Source organism: Alligator mississippiensis, chromosome 9 (assembly GCF_030867095.1).
Source record: "Alligator mississippiensis isolate rAllMis1 chromosome 9, rAllMis1, whole genome shotgun sequence".
Lineage (NCBI taxonomy): Eukaryota > Metazoa > Chordata > Crocodylia > Alligatoridae > Alligator > Alligator mississippiensis.
Genome location: NC_081832.1, coordinates 19246551 through 19263809, shown reverse-complemented (window position 1 = coordinate 19263809; position 17259 = coordinate 19246551). Strand labels below are relative to the sequence as shown.

General features: G+C 44.3%; 1 long non-coding RNA gene across 3 annotated transcripts in view; it reads left to right on the top strand.

Annotated features, from left to right (window-relative positions):
* LOC132252426 (uncharacterized) overlaps window positions 1-15814 on the top strand; it is a 269114-nt gene extending 253300 nt beyond the window's left edge. For all 3 annotated transcript variants that reach the window (XR_009464333.1, XR_009464334.1, XR_009464332.1), the window contains 2 exons: window positions 9346-9446; window positions 13100-15814. This is a non-coding gene — a long non-coding RNA (uncharacterized LOC132252426). The remainder of the gene's footprint in view (window positions 1-9345; window positions 9447-13099) is intronic.
* The last annotated feature ends 1445 nt before the right edge of the window (window positions 15815-17259 follow it).

Genomic DNA, 17259 nt, shown 5'->3' with positions numbered 1-17259 from the left:
TTTGGGCCTTGATTGCAGTGTAATGATAGCCATTTCTTTAACTTTTTTATTGCTCAGCTTTTCAAAATAGGAGGCAATTTTGAATAATTAAATGCAGAAAAAGATTAAATGAAAAGGGACAAATGAAAAGAGGAAGGGAAATCTTGATATCCATCCAGTATTACATTAAATGATGGGGTTTTTCCTATCCCCTTAATACTTAGAAATGCTTCAATTTGGAATTTTTCAAAAAGTGTTCATGGAAAATTTTGAAAAAAATCATAACATTAAAATATTTAAAAATGATTTATTTTATTTTATCTTATTTTACTGTATTTTACTTAATTTTTGTGCACTTCCCTTCCTTTAACTAGCTGCAAATGTAGGAAATTGTCCAGTGATGATGCTGAAGTTTTGTTTCTATCTCCATCCAGGGCCAGAGGGGATAGAGCATGCATGGGGGAGGAGACAAAGTAAGAAATACCCAGACTTTTTCAAGCATCACAAGGTTCAAATTAAACTCTAAGTGGTGACTGAATGCTGTTGTGTAATTCTGGACACACGCTTTGTGTATGTGGTCTCTGTGTAGTTGCTAGTGGACTTTGTGATTCAGTTTTGCTGCAAAACAATCTGGCAAGTCTAAGATATTCTGTGTTGGAATAGTCAGGTGTGTAGTGTGGCAGCCAAGTGAGTACTAAGTGGGGGGCAGGAGAGGGGGGAGGCATCACTGTTCTGTATTTGCAAATGACCTCGTCCCCCTTGCATGCACTGTAACTGGAAATATTCCTTCATTTTGATTATCATAAACTGGTATGGTTTGCATTAGGTCTGAGTTTGGCCCAGTGAGTTCGAGAGATGTGGCACAGTCTGGAGGATTTCCTTTGTTTGTGAATCTTACCCAGCAAGTTTTGACTGCACAACTCAATCCTTTGGGCATTTTTTTTTTTTTTATTAATGCCTGTTTTGCAAATACCAGACATGTGCAATCTGTTACTTGACTAATACCCCAAATAGTATAACCACAGTCCCTTAAAATGTTTTTGATGTCACCAACCAAATTTAATAAACTGTCTGTTGTCAATCCAGGCTGTCTTGTAAGTTTTAACTTAGACAGACACAACACTTCTTGCAGTTGCATTGATGCTAGAGATCTCCTAAAATAAAGAAGCATTCCAGCCCAGATTCTCAGATGGCAGAAAATAAAGGACATAGGCACGAATTACATTGTATACAATGGGGAAAATGAGTGGTTATGATTAACACATTGTGAAACACCACTTAGTGTAGACAAAAACAATCTATTTCTGAATATACTGAGTATCTTTGTGTGTGAACATCTTCCAGTAGTGCCGTAAGTGACGTAGCTAATGTCTGTTAAGTGTGACTCACTTTTCATCTTTTCTTCTCTAAAGGAAAAAGTTGTGTGCATGTAGTACAGGTTTATTCTGTTCTAATGCACATTCTGATATGAATTTATGTGGAAGAAGGAAAGATGGAAAAGTTAGCCTTACAACTGGTGTAGAAAGTACAAGGTTTGTGATAGCCTTATTTCTACAGAAATTTATTCTGTAGTCTTGGACTGAGTCCTGAGGAAGCTCAGATCACTGCACAGATGAATATTACTGTAATGGTAGAAAATTCCATTATGCTTGAGGAGTGGAGGTGTCAGTCATGATACTCAATCTGGGCTTAAGCAATCTTCTAGTTCATGGATAGTGGCCCATGGACAGTAAGCAGTTACCATGAGTCTCCAAGGCACCTGTAGCCCTGTTCCATTCCTCTGTAGTGGGGGAGAGTTTAGGGGGGAAAGGGAAGGCTGCATGTTGCCAGCACTCCCCACCAGCGTTCCCTCTAAGCTGTGTGGTGTGCGTGGCCATGCAGGTGCGCTCATGCCACGCTGCCAGGCATGTCTGCATAGCCGCGCATGATGCACAGCTTACAGGGAACGCTACTGGCCACATGGTTGAGGGCAGGGAGTTGTGCACTGTTGACTTTGTCAGCATGGTAGGGGGTCTTACTCAGCATGTAGTCCTTGCAATGTGGGGCTGGTTGTCACAGTCAAGTTGGAGAGTGCTGTTCTAGGTATTTTGGTCCTACTTTTAACAAGGAATAAGATTGGCATACCCTAGACATCCCATTTGAATTAGAATCAGGATTTTCAGGAGTTAAATGCCCCAGTTGCAATGAATGTCAGTATATTTGGACACACAGCTAGCCATTTTAAGGTCCGCTGACTCTTCTAGACTAGATTCTAATTAGTGTTTAATCATGTGTTTAATCAAAATGTGCAAGACAAAACATTTTGAATAACCAGTAATTGTTCTAGATAAATCCATGGAATTGGACATGCAATTGCAAACTCTCCATGTATTTACAAATAGCTTGTCAAGTGCCTACCTAGCCATTATTTGTGTGCATATACAATTAGAACCTCATCTTCTGGGGTACAAAGTTTGATCTTCCATTTCTGGACATCATGTCATTTTTCCAAAACTGTTGAATATCAAATGCAAAGCTAGATAAAATGACATTTCTTAGGTCCTACTCAAGAATGGTTCTACTCAACATCACTGAGTTTGAATATCAAGGATTTCTTCTTGTAATCCTGTGCTCTGAAATGAGTAGAGTTAGATGTATTCAGGTGTTCTGACGTGGCTCTGCCTTCTTCATTGAGAGGATTCATCTTTCCTTTGGTGTCAACAGTAGTTGTTAGGTGTCAGTTTTCTGCTGTTTCTGGAAGAACAGGGGGAGACATCATGAAGGGAAGAAGGACAATTGGATAAGTTTCCATGGCTTTTGCCATTGCCTGAAACTCTTTTAGAGATTGGTGCTCTGTACAGCTACATTTCCAATCTGCAAAATGCTTCTGCAATGAAAACTTTTCTCTTTTTCTTCCCCTTCAATAACAGTAGGGAGTGGAGCTGCTCCAGCTGCAGCCACTCATTTGGAGGCTTTGCTCAGCTGCATACGGGTCATTTGGACAGACCCAGAATGGAGCACCATTCTTGAGCCAGTTCCTGCTATTAGCCATAGAGGAAGCAGGGGTCAGAAGTGAGGGGAGAGAGTGCAACTGTCCTGAACCTACCAAAAGTTTGAGGTTTGGTTCGAAGGATGATGTTAGATTGTTATAACATATTGCCTTTCCATATTTCCATATGTGATCCCAGCCTGGGGTCACTTGAGAGCTGTCCAAGTGATGACTTCAGCAACTATCTTAAATAAATTACGATCAGGCACTGAGGGAAGAATTCTAGTTGTGGTCAGTCAGTCTGTGTGTCTGTCTGTATTTTGGAAACTAGAGCAAATTAGCAGAAACCAACAACAAATTTAGTATCATGAATCCATTGGGAAAGGAGAAAAACTTCTAAATTGCAGAATCTCTTGCCTCAGAGCTGAGGATGTGAAATCTCTTGGTTGGCCACCACATCACGAAAGAGGATTTATTGCATCTGCTTAAAAACAATTCTATACTCTCTCTGGGGGCTGTTTTCTTCACTAGCAGAGCTATGGACTCAATGATCTAATAGATCTTTTTCCAGCTCTAACTTCTGTGACTTGCCATATGTATAGATAAACATCTCTCTTTTCGATCAGCATTGATGGACAGACTTGCAAGCATGAAACATTATTGTGGGGGCGTTGGTGAAGAGGAGGGGAATAAGGCCAGTCATTGAGTGTTAATATCTCCAGGGCATAGGATTATTGGAAAATGATAAATAGCTGGGCAGGCAAAGGAAATATGAAAAGCCTGTCACAGTACAGGGCTGCCCAAGATTTCGGTTCATATTACAGTGACCAAAAGAAATTTACATTGGAAAAACCCTCCTGCCTTCAGGGCTGAATGTTATGAACTTTCAAAGTGGTTCTTTAAAAGAAAAGGGTGTGGGACTGAAAGGAGTGGGAGGAATTGCTGTGCTGTTTCTAGAGAGCAGGGGTGTGTACAGAACACCATTCATCATTTTACTAGTGCAGTTGTGAAGATGGGAACAAGATGGAGGAAGATAAAAGTAAGGTTGAACTGCAATCTGGCAGTTCCCATTTACTCTCCAGCCCCACAGGAGTTATGAATGGAATACATCCAGACTTCCTTGCTCCTGGTTACTTTCAAGGATTGTTCAGATGACCCTTGACTGCCTTTAACAGATTAAAATCCTTTTCCCCCTTGAACTTGTTTGAACTACAACCTTCTGATTTAGTTTATTGGTTACAATAAAGAGAATGTACCGAGGGGAAGATCCTTAGCTGGTGTCAATTGGCATAGCTCCCATAAAGTTGCTGAAGTCAACTGGACTGTGATAAGATACTGCACACACAAGTTTGCCCCAGGAATTGAACTGCAGAGTATACTTTGTACCTCAAGCGAAATTAGGGCAAAATCTCCTTTGCTCAGTTTTGGTGAAGGTTTTCTTTTCATCCATATCCAGAAATCTAGCTATCATTTGATTTAATGTTACTTGGCACATTATGTCTGAGTGCCTAACAATTATATCACACTTCAAACCCTCCCCCCAACAAAACACAAAACCCACAAAAAGACAGAACCCCTATCCCTTCCTCTAATTTCTGTTTGTTTGCAATGCTGTACCCACATGGGCCTATGTCCAAGCTCTTGGTTTCAATATGAACGTGGCGCAGGTGCTCAACAGCATTCTTTTTCACCCAAATAAGATGTATGTCAGTCAAAACCAACAGCAGGTAAACTGCAATATAACTTCTCACAAAAAAATCCTTCATTAAAAAAAATATTTTTTGCTGGTTGCTTGGTCTACTGGATTAAGCATACAATTGGAAAATAAGAAACTTGGATTCTGGTCTCACTTGTAGGGTCTGATTTTCATAATTACTGAATATCCATTATTTCCAATAAAGGCTGTGATTTTCAATTGGATCCAAAGGCTTTAGGCATCCAAATAAAATATTAGGCTCTCCCATTCCTGCATTCGACACAGTGATGGATTCAATTGTCTCTCTGAATAGGTGAGGTAAATAGTGCATCAGGCCCAATCTGAACAGAATTTGGTGTTGTTTTAAAGTGTTCTACACTTCCTTTTTAATATGTATTTAGAAACACTAACCATCTGAGGCCTTGACTCAACATTCCTGCGGCTTCCTGACTGGTCTGGCAGGCCATAAACCTTTTGCAGCATTCACCAGCTTTTTGTTCCTGGAGAAGCTTTCATTTGGCTGCCTCTTTTTTGAAATCTGTAACTATCAAAGAGCTGCATCCACCAGGTAATAAGCATGATTCCTGTGCTATCCTGTGAAAGATAAGACATTTTAATACTATTGGCAGGTTAAGGTTTTCAAACAAGACTAAAAGTGTTAGGTTTCCAACACTGCAAATTCCTACCTGAGTAGTGATTGCCCAGCTCATATTTTAAATGGTTAAGAGCACAATGGGCATGTCTACATGAGATGCTATAGCAGACTACCACTGAGGTACTGCATCATAGCTTATTGCTTTGGCACTGTAGTATCACTGGGCATGAATCATGATGGCAACGCTACTGCACGGTAGTAATGAGCTACTGCACAGTAGATCATTGCAACCGGGCAGTAGCAACTAAAAATAATTATGCAGCAATGGGACTGTGCAGTAACAACTGCACCGTCCACCGCTTGTGTAGATGTGCTCACTGTAACCAGAAAACTTTCCATTTTGATAGTTCTGTTTATTCAAATGGATACCAAAGTACCTTACCAACTATCTATAGGAATACTTTGTCCATTCCCAAAAGTCAGGTATGTCTGTGAACTTGTAAACTGTTGAATATCTCCCAGCAATGCTGTAAAGCAGTTTAGCGAAAGAAGTGAGGAATCAATTGAAACTGTGAGAGATTTTTATTAGGTGGGATTCTCTAAACTAATAGAAAACTATTAATAGAATCAGAGTCAGGTAAAAGGAGCAGGGCTAATGTGCTAATGCTTATGGAACAGACATAGAGTCATAGAAAATTAGAGTTGGAATGGACCTCAGGAGTTCATCTAGTCCAACTCCCTGCTCAAAGCAGTAACATCCCAACTAGATCATCCCAGACCAGGTTTTGTTTACCCAAGTCTTAAAACCCGCTAAAGATAGAGATTCCACAACTTCTGTAGGTAACCTGTTCCAGTGATTTACTACCCCCTTGTGAAAGCTTTTCCTAATATCTAACCTAAACTTCCTGTGCTGCAACTTGAGACCATTACTTCTTGTTCTGTCATCTGCCACCACTGAGAACAGTCCAGCTCCATCTTCTTTGGAACCACCCTTCAGGTAGTTGAAGATTATTAAATCCCCCCTCAGTCTTCTCTTCTCCAGACTAAATGAGCCCAGTTTCAGCAACTTCTCCTTATAAGCCATGTGCCCCATCCCAACCCTATGCATATGACCATGTACAGTTAAAATCTTGGCATTATGTACCTTCTAAATAGTATCTCTGAAAGCAGTTACCCACCCATCTCCAAAATGGCTCTTAACGTTGATTTTTTCATTTTTTAAGAACTTGAATTGCACCTGAATAGAAGTAGTGGCATTGCCATTAGCACGTCAGATCAGAAGTCCATCTAGACCACTTGCCTGTTTCTGACAGTGGCCAGAACCAAATGCTTCAAAAGTGTAAGAATTTTTTTAAAGAGCAGTTTTGGGAGAACCTGATCCTGGAGGAAGTACCTTCTTAACCCAAGGCTGACCTGTACCTTGAAGCCTATATATCCTAAGGTTACAGTAGAGTGTAAATAAAGAACAGTTTATCTAGGCTCTGGAGGGAATGATGTTTAATCCTTCTCAGACAGAGTCTTAAGGGCATTTGAGGGAAATTGGGGACCAAATGGGTTTTGTAGAGAGGCACAGAGGTTCCTTCCCTTGGGCCTATTTTTTCTCCAATTGAAGGTTTGGCTTCATCCAGTGTTTTTCATTTGACAACTGATCTTTGCACCAGCCACATATTTAAACCAAATCAACAAACAAAACCCATAGTTTCGTCTTTCCCTATAATTTCCGAACTGAAATGACACAAGCTTTGGCTGGATTGGGTTACCCTGCATCCTGCTGCACTGAATGCCACAAGATTCTCTGAGAAGCTGCAAAGCACGACAATCTCCTTGGAGAGTTCTTGATACAAGCACTAAGGCACCAAGAATTCCTATGGCCATCCATAGAGGGCACAGGGCTTTGTAGCTGATAGTGTCCTTTGCATGTGTGGCATTGCTTCCTGCCACCACAGGCATAGCAGGGCAGGCTTTTTCTCTTCTCTGGTGTAAAAGAGAGCCCTAGGCTGTGGGCTCTCTGCTACCTGAAGATAAAAACAGGCCAGCCAGGGAGCTCTGCAGGCTAGGCAGGGAGGCAGCAGCTGCCAGTTGCAGGGGCAACAGGGCTAACAAGGCAATTAGCAGCCAGCCCAGGCAATCACCTGACCCGATGTAGTCAAGGTTTGCCTTCTTAAAGGGGCAGAGGGATGCTGTCTCTGTTGTTGATTATGTTACAGCCCAGGGCTTATGATTTACATTACTATTTTACCCTTAGTTTGGGATGAGGCTAGAAGGGGTGGTAAGGAGGCCTCATTAGTGCCCAGGGGGCACTCAACTGCCTTGAGCCCTGCCAGGGGCAGGCCCAGGCACACAGGGGTAAGGGGCTAAGTAGATAGGGGCCAAGTGACTAGAAGGGATGAATGAAGTTAGTGCCTCAAAGCCAGGTCCAATTCAGTGGGCCTAGGCTAGAAGGCCTAGCAAGATTAAAGGGGCAGAGGTCAAGAAAGCCAAAGTCCAACAGAGGGAACGATATACTTGTGGCGGGCCAGTAGACGGTACTTCTGCACTGAGCCACCCACCTCATTGTGTCCGACTGCCCGCCAAGCTCTGAACGCCTCCCTGGGGGTGCCTCACGTCTGGCCGACCCCCTTCCGGGAGCATACCCACAAGCCTAGGGGTAACATTGCCACCACTCATGAGTCTCAGTCTGTTAGTGGCTCTGTGCCTTGTGAGGTACACAGGCTTTATAGATCTGAAGGGGGTACTCGACCCACTGCAAGAACTTGGGGTGCTTCCCTTAGTCTGAAGCACAAATAGTGGTCTCCCTTAGTCAGCTGGACCAAGGGGACCCCAAGGCATAATTTAGACCCTCTCCCAATAAGTCTCCCATGCTAGGTACAGAGGAGAACTTTATTGATTATAAGGAGTAGGTTTGGAGAAGGGTGTATAGGGTAGAGCAATATCAGAGAAATACCTTAGAACAAACAGGGTGGCTGGGTAGCCTTTGATCACACATCTGAGTTACTGCAAGCTATATATCTAGTTAGATCTCAAGTAGCTTACTCACAAGTGTCATCCAGAGACTGATAGAGCTTCTCTCTGGAGGCAGGCAGTTCCTAGTGTGTCCATGTATTTCGAGAGAGAGAGAGTAAGAGCTGAGCTGAGCTGAGCTGCTCTCTGTGTCTTCATTATGGCTGCCACCCTTCCTCCTGGGCAGTCTTTAACTTGTATACACCTTATGACCTCACTCTGAGGTCCAATGGAGACTAGCTGAAGTTGGCTACAAGCCAATCAATTGGCAATGCATCACTGGTTACCAGGTAGAGGGACAGTGGCCTTTGCCTCCCCTCCCAGTCATAATGTCATTGCTTAGAACAATGTGGAGCTTAAGCCCCCCCACCCAGGTGTATGAGGCCGGTCACATTAATGCTCGCTATAGTTTCACAACTCCAGACATTCCCTTACATCTTCATTGCATTAAGCATAACATGAAAAAGAAAACCTTTTATGGTGACCCTGAAAGCTCTCCTGATCTCAAGCTTGTGTACATCAAGAGGGATCCAGTGAAGCCTGTGAACATGTACAAGAGTATCAAATTGTTACAGACTAGATCAGTCAGGTCATAATCTAGTCTTTGCCAACTCATCTGCTTCTGATGTTTCATAAATGTGCCTTGCTTCACATGTGCTGAATGTAATTTAGTGTTTTCCTTCCCCTATTTTTCCCCTTGCTCTTAATCCTTTAGCAGGCTTACCCCCAGTTGAACTGTGTCTTGGACCCTAAGTCTCTGGGATGCAGACACACGCACGCATTTTCATATCAGATGAAAAACTCACTGACCACAAAACCTTGGAAAGTTGACATACTGCTTTTTTTTTTTTTTTTTAATCAGGCACAAACTTTATCAGTATTTCAGTTATTAATAGATTTGTTTTGCTTTTCTCAGTGTTCAAGGCCTTGTACGACCCTAGTAATTTACAGGATAGTTTACAATGGATTTTTGTCTGTCTGTGCATTTTAATTCCACTGGGTTCCATGTCAGCTGATGAGCTTTGATTGGTTTAATTTCCCCCCATATATAACCAAATAGAGACAGTCACTGAGTGTGGTTTATTCAGATATGTATTTTCTTTCTAGGCTAATGATTCATTGTCTGTGAAGAGAGACTGCAGCTGGAGAGCAGAAGTCTGCAGAAATGGAGAATGCCTTTATCTTTTCTTCTGAATCCTCTATAGCAGGTCTATCTGTTATCCATCATTCCATATACATTGTAAAGGGGGAAAATAGTTACTTTGCAGTCCATGTGACATAGAAACTGTGCAGCCTGTAGGACCTTTAAAAATCAGCACTGACCACAAACTGACTGTATGTACCGTGTTTTACTGAATAATTTTTTTTCATAGCCCATATATGCACACCCTGTGCCCTTTTAACTAGCTCGAACACTTGCCAGCCCTCTAGTAATTACCTCATCTATTATTGTCACATGTTTTACATACTGGGCATAGGGTATGAATTCAATCCTGTACTTAAAATTTATAGGACAGCATGTTCCAACACCTCAACTTTTAAAATTTCCATTGGAAGAGGCAGGTGCTTTGCCCCTCTAAAATTCAGGCCACTTTTATTTAATTGCCTTTAAGTTTTATGAGCCTGACACTTGAGTAACTTCAACATATTTGACTTAAGTGATTGTTCAAGGTTTGGTGTCAAGCTAGTGGCAGATCCACCTTTAAAATGCAAATTTCCTGACATAATTTCCTGCATTGGAGTAAATAATGACTGGTATTCTATGGCCTGTGTAATGCAGGAAAACAAAGTAGATGATCCTACTTGCCTTTTTTGGCCTGAGGACCTGTTTTAAAAGCTTTTTTAGTTGCAAGGGCTTTTCCTCTTTTGTAAAATGGAAACAAGGTGGGGGGAATATTTGCCATTTTTTGGGAGGAGTGATTTCTGTGTATGTATCCAAATTTAGGCTCCTATAGTTATGGGCATTGGACTTGCCACTTCAAATCATATGACAGGTTCAGTTTTTCTCCTATCCAGCACCAGCCAATGCCTGCTATTGATGGAATTATTCTAGTTTCGAGCACCATGTGGCAATGTCTTCTTCAGAGGAAAGTTAAAGCTTCCTATAGAAGGAGTTGTTTCCAGATAAATGGTAAGGTGGCGTAGGTGCAGATGAAGGGAGGTATACAGAACTTTTTTCTTTTTTTTTCTCCTGCATTGATCACCTTCCACCTTACAGCATGAAATCCAACAGGCCTCTAGGTTACTGAGCCACATGTTTTAATACTGATCATAAAATTAGCTAGTCTGTTTAGTAATCCAGCTACAATAGTTAACTCTCTGACCTCCCATGACCATGAATTCATGGCTGATTATACACTGTATGAAGAAACCATTTCCGTGTTTGTGTTCTCAACTTAATTTTGTGAAGTGGTAGTGACCCCTTGATCCTGCATGATGAGGCTCTGTAAAAGAGAGGGAGTGGCTAACTTGGTATTCCAGGCACAATCTCAAAAAACCTCCATTAATGCCTCTGTAAATCTGTTCCTTTCCAGGCTGGATAATCCTAATTCTTGATATCTCTTGTCATAGATAAACCTCACTCGGTCCTCAAACCACCCATCCCCATTCCAGGTTCTAAAATGAGGGCTCAGGGCTTCAGCAATGACATATAGACTAGGGTATAAACAGACCTTGCCAGATAAAGTCCATCAGCTGTGCTGATATGTGTCATTGCACAGCCGGTCCATTTCACTGGATGAAAGAGATGTCATGCATTGTCCTGCAGGGAAGGGCGCCTGCCACTCTTAGGAGTGGCTAGGGCCTGATAATGTGGGACAACACTTGGGACATGCCTCGACAAAAGGGAGAACTCCAGGTTTCCCTGCTAGCAGAGGACTGCCCAGGGAATCTCTCGGTACACCTCTGCAATCAAGGATACCCAGGATTTTCTCATTTTCAGGGACACACCCCAAGTCAAATTCCCTGGGAGCACATTTCTATGAATGGGGAGACCTGGCATGTGCCCCTTGTGCTTTCGAGGCCTGATCCTGCATGCCTCAAGAATTCCCATTCTTACTCCCAGGGCCAGCTGAAGCCCACACAGTGCCTACCTGGGGGCAGCTGGAGAGTGCAAACAACTGTCCAGATGTCCATTGCAAACACACAGCCATTGCAAAATAATAGCACAAACCAATGTTGCAGTCACAAATTTTGGACATCTGCAGCCGACCAAGGGGCATAGATGCCTATTTGGTTGGACTTTGTACCATCATAAAACTTTTTATGGTGGCACAAAGGCAACATCTGTTTCCACCCCAGATCTTTGCTAAGGCCCTTTTATACTACTAGACTAAAGGTAAGGGATCTTAAAGCTGCCACATTTGGTTGGCTGTGAGTTCCCATCTGGTACTGTAGGCACTCAGCCTATGTAAAGTTGGAATGGCATAGATCAGGGGCAGGCAATTATTTCGGGTGGAGGGCCGGTTACCCAGTTTTGGCAGGTTGTTGAGGGCCGCATGGGTAGCCCTGCCCCTTGACAGGTGCCCCACTCCTTGGTTAACATCTTGGGACCAATGTCCCAGGGTCAGCACCAATGGGGCCCAAAGTGGGGTGCAGGCTGGCAGGGGTCCGTGGAGCTGGGCTGGGCTGCACCAGCAAGGAGAGTGAGGAGCTGGCCCGGCTCCACAGAGCCCCTGCCAGCTGGGACCCCATGCTCCTGCCACCCTGCTCTGGGCCCCACCAGCACTGGCCCCGGGACACCAGTGCGGGCCCTGTGCTCCCACTGGCACCCCACCCACTCACACCCAGTGCCCCCCAGCCTTGCGGTACAGGTGGGAGGCAGCACATAGCTCTGATTCCCAGCTTGACGGCAGAGAAGAAGCTGATGCTGAGCGCAGGGAAAAGCAGCCCCTCACCCGCTCCATGGCTGGCACTCCCTGCTGGAGGCGCTCGCAGCCCATGTGGGGTTGGCCTGAGCAGGGACAGGCAGTGCCACACAGGCTGCGAGTGGCTGCAGCGTGGGGCACTGGCCACAGAGCAAGTGAAGGGCCGCTCTACCCATGCTCAGTACCAGCTTGTAACCCACCCCGCTGCCAGCCTGGCAGTGGGGCCAGTTTAGAAGGTGGTGCTGAGCGCAGGTGGGGGGTGGGGGAAAGCAGTCCCTCCCCACCCTGTGCCCAGTGCCCCATACTGTAACCGCTTGCAGTCTGCCTGGGGCTGCCTGTGCCTGCTCCAGACAGCCCTGTGCGGACTGCGAGCACCTGCAGCAGGGAGCGCTGGCCATGGGGTGGGCAAGGGGCCACTTTTCTCCATGCAGGGAAGGAGCCCGGGGGAAACATGGCCCCTCACCCTCCTCATGGCCAGTGCTCCCTGCTGCAGGCACTCGCAGCCCATGTGAGGCTGTCCAGAGCAGGCACAGGCATTTTTGACAGGAACCAAGGGCAGAGAAATATTAATTTTCTACATTTTTTAGGGGCCCCATGGGTTGGATAGAATGGCCTCATGGGCCGGATTTTGCCCACCCCTGGCACAGATGCTATATACCATGCCCATTGAAAAGGATTTCACCCTACTTCCAGTGAAATCTTATAATTGATTTCAATTAGAGTAAAACTTGCTTTGGGTCTCTGGAGGTAAAAATAATAAAAATTAAAAAGAGATTCTTGGAACACTTCTGTTGAAAAATACAGCTTTACCAAACCTGCAATGTTCATTGTGATTAATCTGTTTTGACAAAATATTTGTCTAGAAGGTTTGTAAGATTCAGAAGTAGATTCTCTTGTCACTTACAAAGTGTAACCAAAATGACATCCTTGACATTTTTTTTGGACCTATTCCATTTCTTGACACTTCACAGATGTTTATTTTCATTTTATTACAGAATGAAAACAAATGTCAAAATCTTCAGAATTGCCATGAAATGGGTTTTGTCATTCTTCTCTAGTTCATTGACAATGATGCACCATATTCTGGATGGCTTTCCGGAGATGTACAGCAGAGATCGATGGACCCCAAAAGTTTATTTTTTCTGCTAATAACGTGATAAAAAATATTCACAGTCTGGATTTTGCAGTTGTAATCACTAAACGTTTCTAGCAACATTTTGCCAAGTGGCAATTTTGCATAAAAAATTCCATCCAAATTCTAGAAGTGATGTATGGTTTGATCATCTTTAGAATCAGTCCCAATCATAAAAGATGACTTTTGCACAAGGTCAAACCCCTCCAAGAGTTAAGTTTATGAAATTATTTTGGCAGGCACTGGACAACTTCCAGATCTTTTTCCTAGAACATTAAACCATAGTGACTCCAGTCGAGGGGAAAATGTACTCATGAATGATCCTTGCTACACCTTTGGAAATAGCATACAGTTCCTCCTGCTGCTGACTGGCTTGCATGGTGAGGTAATATGGCATAGCTTTTAGAGAACTAAGTACTGTTATCAATGAAAGTAACCAACTATGTTTAGAAGACAAACATCTTATAAACACCAACTGCACAGGACTGCTGAAAGGTATAGGTAATGTTGCCTGTCTTGCTGCCTAATCCATTCAAAGAGGAAGCCATAATTTGGTCTCATGTAGCTCTGTGGTCCTCAGATGGAAAGCATAATAGATTCATATAGTATTATTTATAAAACATGTTGTCTATAAATAGAAATATCAGTTTACATTTAAATTACTTTTGCCAAACAACTTCTTCAGCATGTTATGAATGATGAATAGCTTTTGGGATTTAGATCCCAAGGCTGGTAAAGTATGTGCAGGAGTTTTGAACATACTGTACCCATCACTTTTCCGTCAGTCCTTCCCTGTCACCATGTGATTGTGATAATATATGCATCACATTTTATGATACCGCACTTTGGAAAAAAAAGGTTTATTTACAAGTTGCATTCAGTGTCATTCCCACAAATGATTAAGTCCTAATTAAGCAATGATTTTTCTGAGTGATTTTTGCAAAAAAGGGAAACAAAAATTGGCTGCATGTTTTCAGCAATTTTTGCATGAAGAGTAGATCAAAATTAAGTAATTTGTTTTCTTTGATACTGTGGCAGAGCACAGGGTGTCTCTGCCACTTTAAGGGCCTGGAGCTGGCAGCCTCCAGGTGCCTGATTAGGGCAGCCATTTTGAGGCTTAGGCTGCATATATAAACAAGGCAGTTTGGCTGCAGGAGGCCAGGCAGCAACATTGCCTGGCTGTAGGGTTGCTGTGAATGACCCTGGAGGTAAGGGGGAGCTGCAAGGGGTTGGCAAGGAGCCTCCTGGTCCTGGGCATGACCTGAAACTGCACCCTGCCGGGAGTGGGTGGTCTGGTGGGGCTCTCAGTGGCGCAGGAGCCCCCAGGAAATACCAGGCCAGTGATCACCCCAGTGAAAGGCGGGTCGGGGCGCCTTAACCCCTAGCTCCCACCACCACCGGGTGGGTGACCCTGCATATGTGGAGGGGCCCAGAGGGCGGACCCCAAGAGAGTGATTGATTACCGGGCATGATGCTGCGGTGACCCCGGGAAAAAGGGGGTAGTAGTGCGATGAGCCCGAAGAGAGAGTGAGGGGCTAGAGACCCAGCCTGAAGGGGATAGTACCCTCGACTGGCACATGCTGGGGCCAGGACCACAAGGGTCAAAAGGGCCGGGGGCCCACCGCGAGGGACGCCCAAGAGCCAGGGGCCTGAGGTCCCAACTGGCCTTGAGGTGGGCCAGGGCAAGAGGCCGAAGGTTCCGGGTAAACCACACGCGAGAGGGGAACATGGCTTCGGGGGGGGCGAGGTAGCCTGGATGACAGCAGAGTGGCCGCCTGATAGGAAGGATCAGAGAGGGGTCCTGTTAGGACGATTCTGGGGCCCAGTATGGGGCCGGTGATTAGGAACACCATGATGCCATCTGCGAGGCTTGGGCTGTGGTATTAGGGGAGGTCAGAGCCGCAGAGCACCCCTTGGCATCGGGGCATTACAATGAGTAGCCTCCTGCTTAATTGACATCGATATGCGAATCAATTATCATCAAAGGCGTGGCAGGTGAGATAAGTGGGCGGTTGCCCAGAGACAGGTGGGCGGGCCACAAAGAGCTTGGCCCTGAGTAGGCCTCCTGTCACGGTGACAGGCAGGCAGGCCACAGAGTTCGGCCCCAGGAGGCCCCCCTGTCACAGATACAATTCCCAAATTGCTGTAGGTTGCTAAGAACACAAGTCCCACTGAAAGCTGATGGATGTGTGCTCCAAAATCCTTTCTCTGGGAAAGCTCCACCTTTATTTATGTGGGAGATGCACTGATGGAAAGATGTAGAGAAGTTGGGCCAATGGAACCGAATCACCCAAACTGACAATGAACCTACTTTTAAGAAGAATTAAATATTATGCTGTATATTTAGACTGCATTGGAAAGGCTTTTGGAGTGATGTTTGTTTGGAGTTGTTATAATTGAGGACTAGGTGTTCTTTTTTTCCTTTAGCTTCTCCTTGTTCAAGTTTAAAAGTGGATATACAGAAACCCATGCTTGTGTTTTGCACATATAATCTCCTGTAAAGTTCAGACAAGGTTCCTTGGGTGAATTTGATATCTTTTATTAGACCAACCCAAATGGTTGGAGAATAGTTATTAAGCAAGCGGGTTTTTGAACCCGAAAGCTTGCTTAATAACTATTCTCCAACCATTTGGGTTGGTCTAATAAAAGATATCAAATTCACCCAAGGAACCTTGTCTGCCTATGTCCTTAGACCAACATGGCTACAACCCAAACCCCTGTAAAGTTCATACACTTACCAATGCTCTTTGAACAATCTGTGCATGCAAATGTTAGATTGGCAAGGGCATGTATTTTGTATGAATGCTTACACTTGTGCTAATAGGCTACTTAAAGTGCATGTACAAATACTACTTTTTTTTTAGCAGGGGATTTCATGAGCACAATGAATGGTGGACTACTAGTTTCCCCAAAGAAGTTGGAGTCTATTGAGAAAAATAACAATTGATAATGTTAAAACAGCTAAACTAAGAAATTACCCGTGGAAGAGAAATTCAGGTTTGAGGGGATAGGGTGAAGGTGAACTGGAAATGTTTTCACTGATTTCTTCCTTCCCCTCTAAATTAAAAGGAGTAGCCAGCTGTTATCAGCTGCAGAGAAATCACTGTGCTACCCTAAGGTGCATCCAGATGAGCGAGCACGTGCCTGTTGTGGTATCTCAAAGCAGTTGACTATACTGCAAGAAGCACATTGGAAATGAAAAAACATTTCCTGTGCTGCATATTTGTAGCTTGGGCTCTAATTTTGATACCAGGAAATCCCAGGAACCCCTTGGGTGTGTGATGGGATGGGGGGAGGGGTGGAAGAGGCAGCAGGGGCAGGGGGTGTGAGAGAGAGATGGGAGTCATAGGTGGGGGGAGTGCTCCAGGTAGGAGATGCCACCGTAGCCAGGCTTAGAGTCCCCTACCCCCATAAAGCAGCCTGCACAGGACGAGGCTGGCCTGGAAGGGAAGGGATATGCCCAGTCCAGTCCCTGAGCCCCAGCTGAGGGCTTCCTAAGAATGGCATTGGGAATTGTTGGGTCCTAGGCACAGGCACAGGGAGCTGGCACTGCTCAGAGCTACAAAGCAGTGGGTAGAACAGCTGCAGCTGGACTCATGTCCTGGTGCTGGGATGGAGCTGCTGCTGGGAGGGAGCTAGGCGGGGGAGACAGGGGTTGTGGGTCAGAAGTGAGGAGCATTGGTGGGGAGTGAGGGGCAAGGGTAGGAGCAGGGCACCGACATATCAGTGCTGCTCAGTACCTCACATCCTGGTGAACCAAGGAGGCAGGGGCAGCTCTTTTTTTCCATGATAAAAAAAACAAAAGCAAACATCAAAGTGTATAGATATTTAGAATTCATTTATTATGAGGATAGAGGCACTGGTAGGCTTCCAAATTGCTTTAAAATTGTAAATATATCAATAAAATATTGCCCAACTGGTCTTTCTATATGTAGTGGTGTTTCATTTTAATTGCAGAAGAACACGGATTTTGGGTGTTTAATGAGAGAATTTGGGCTTTTAAATTAGAGAATTTGCAATTTT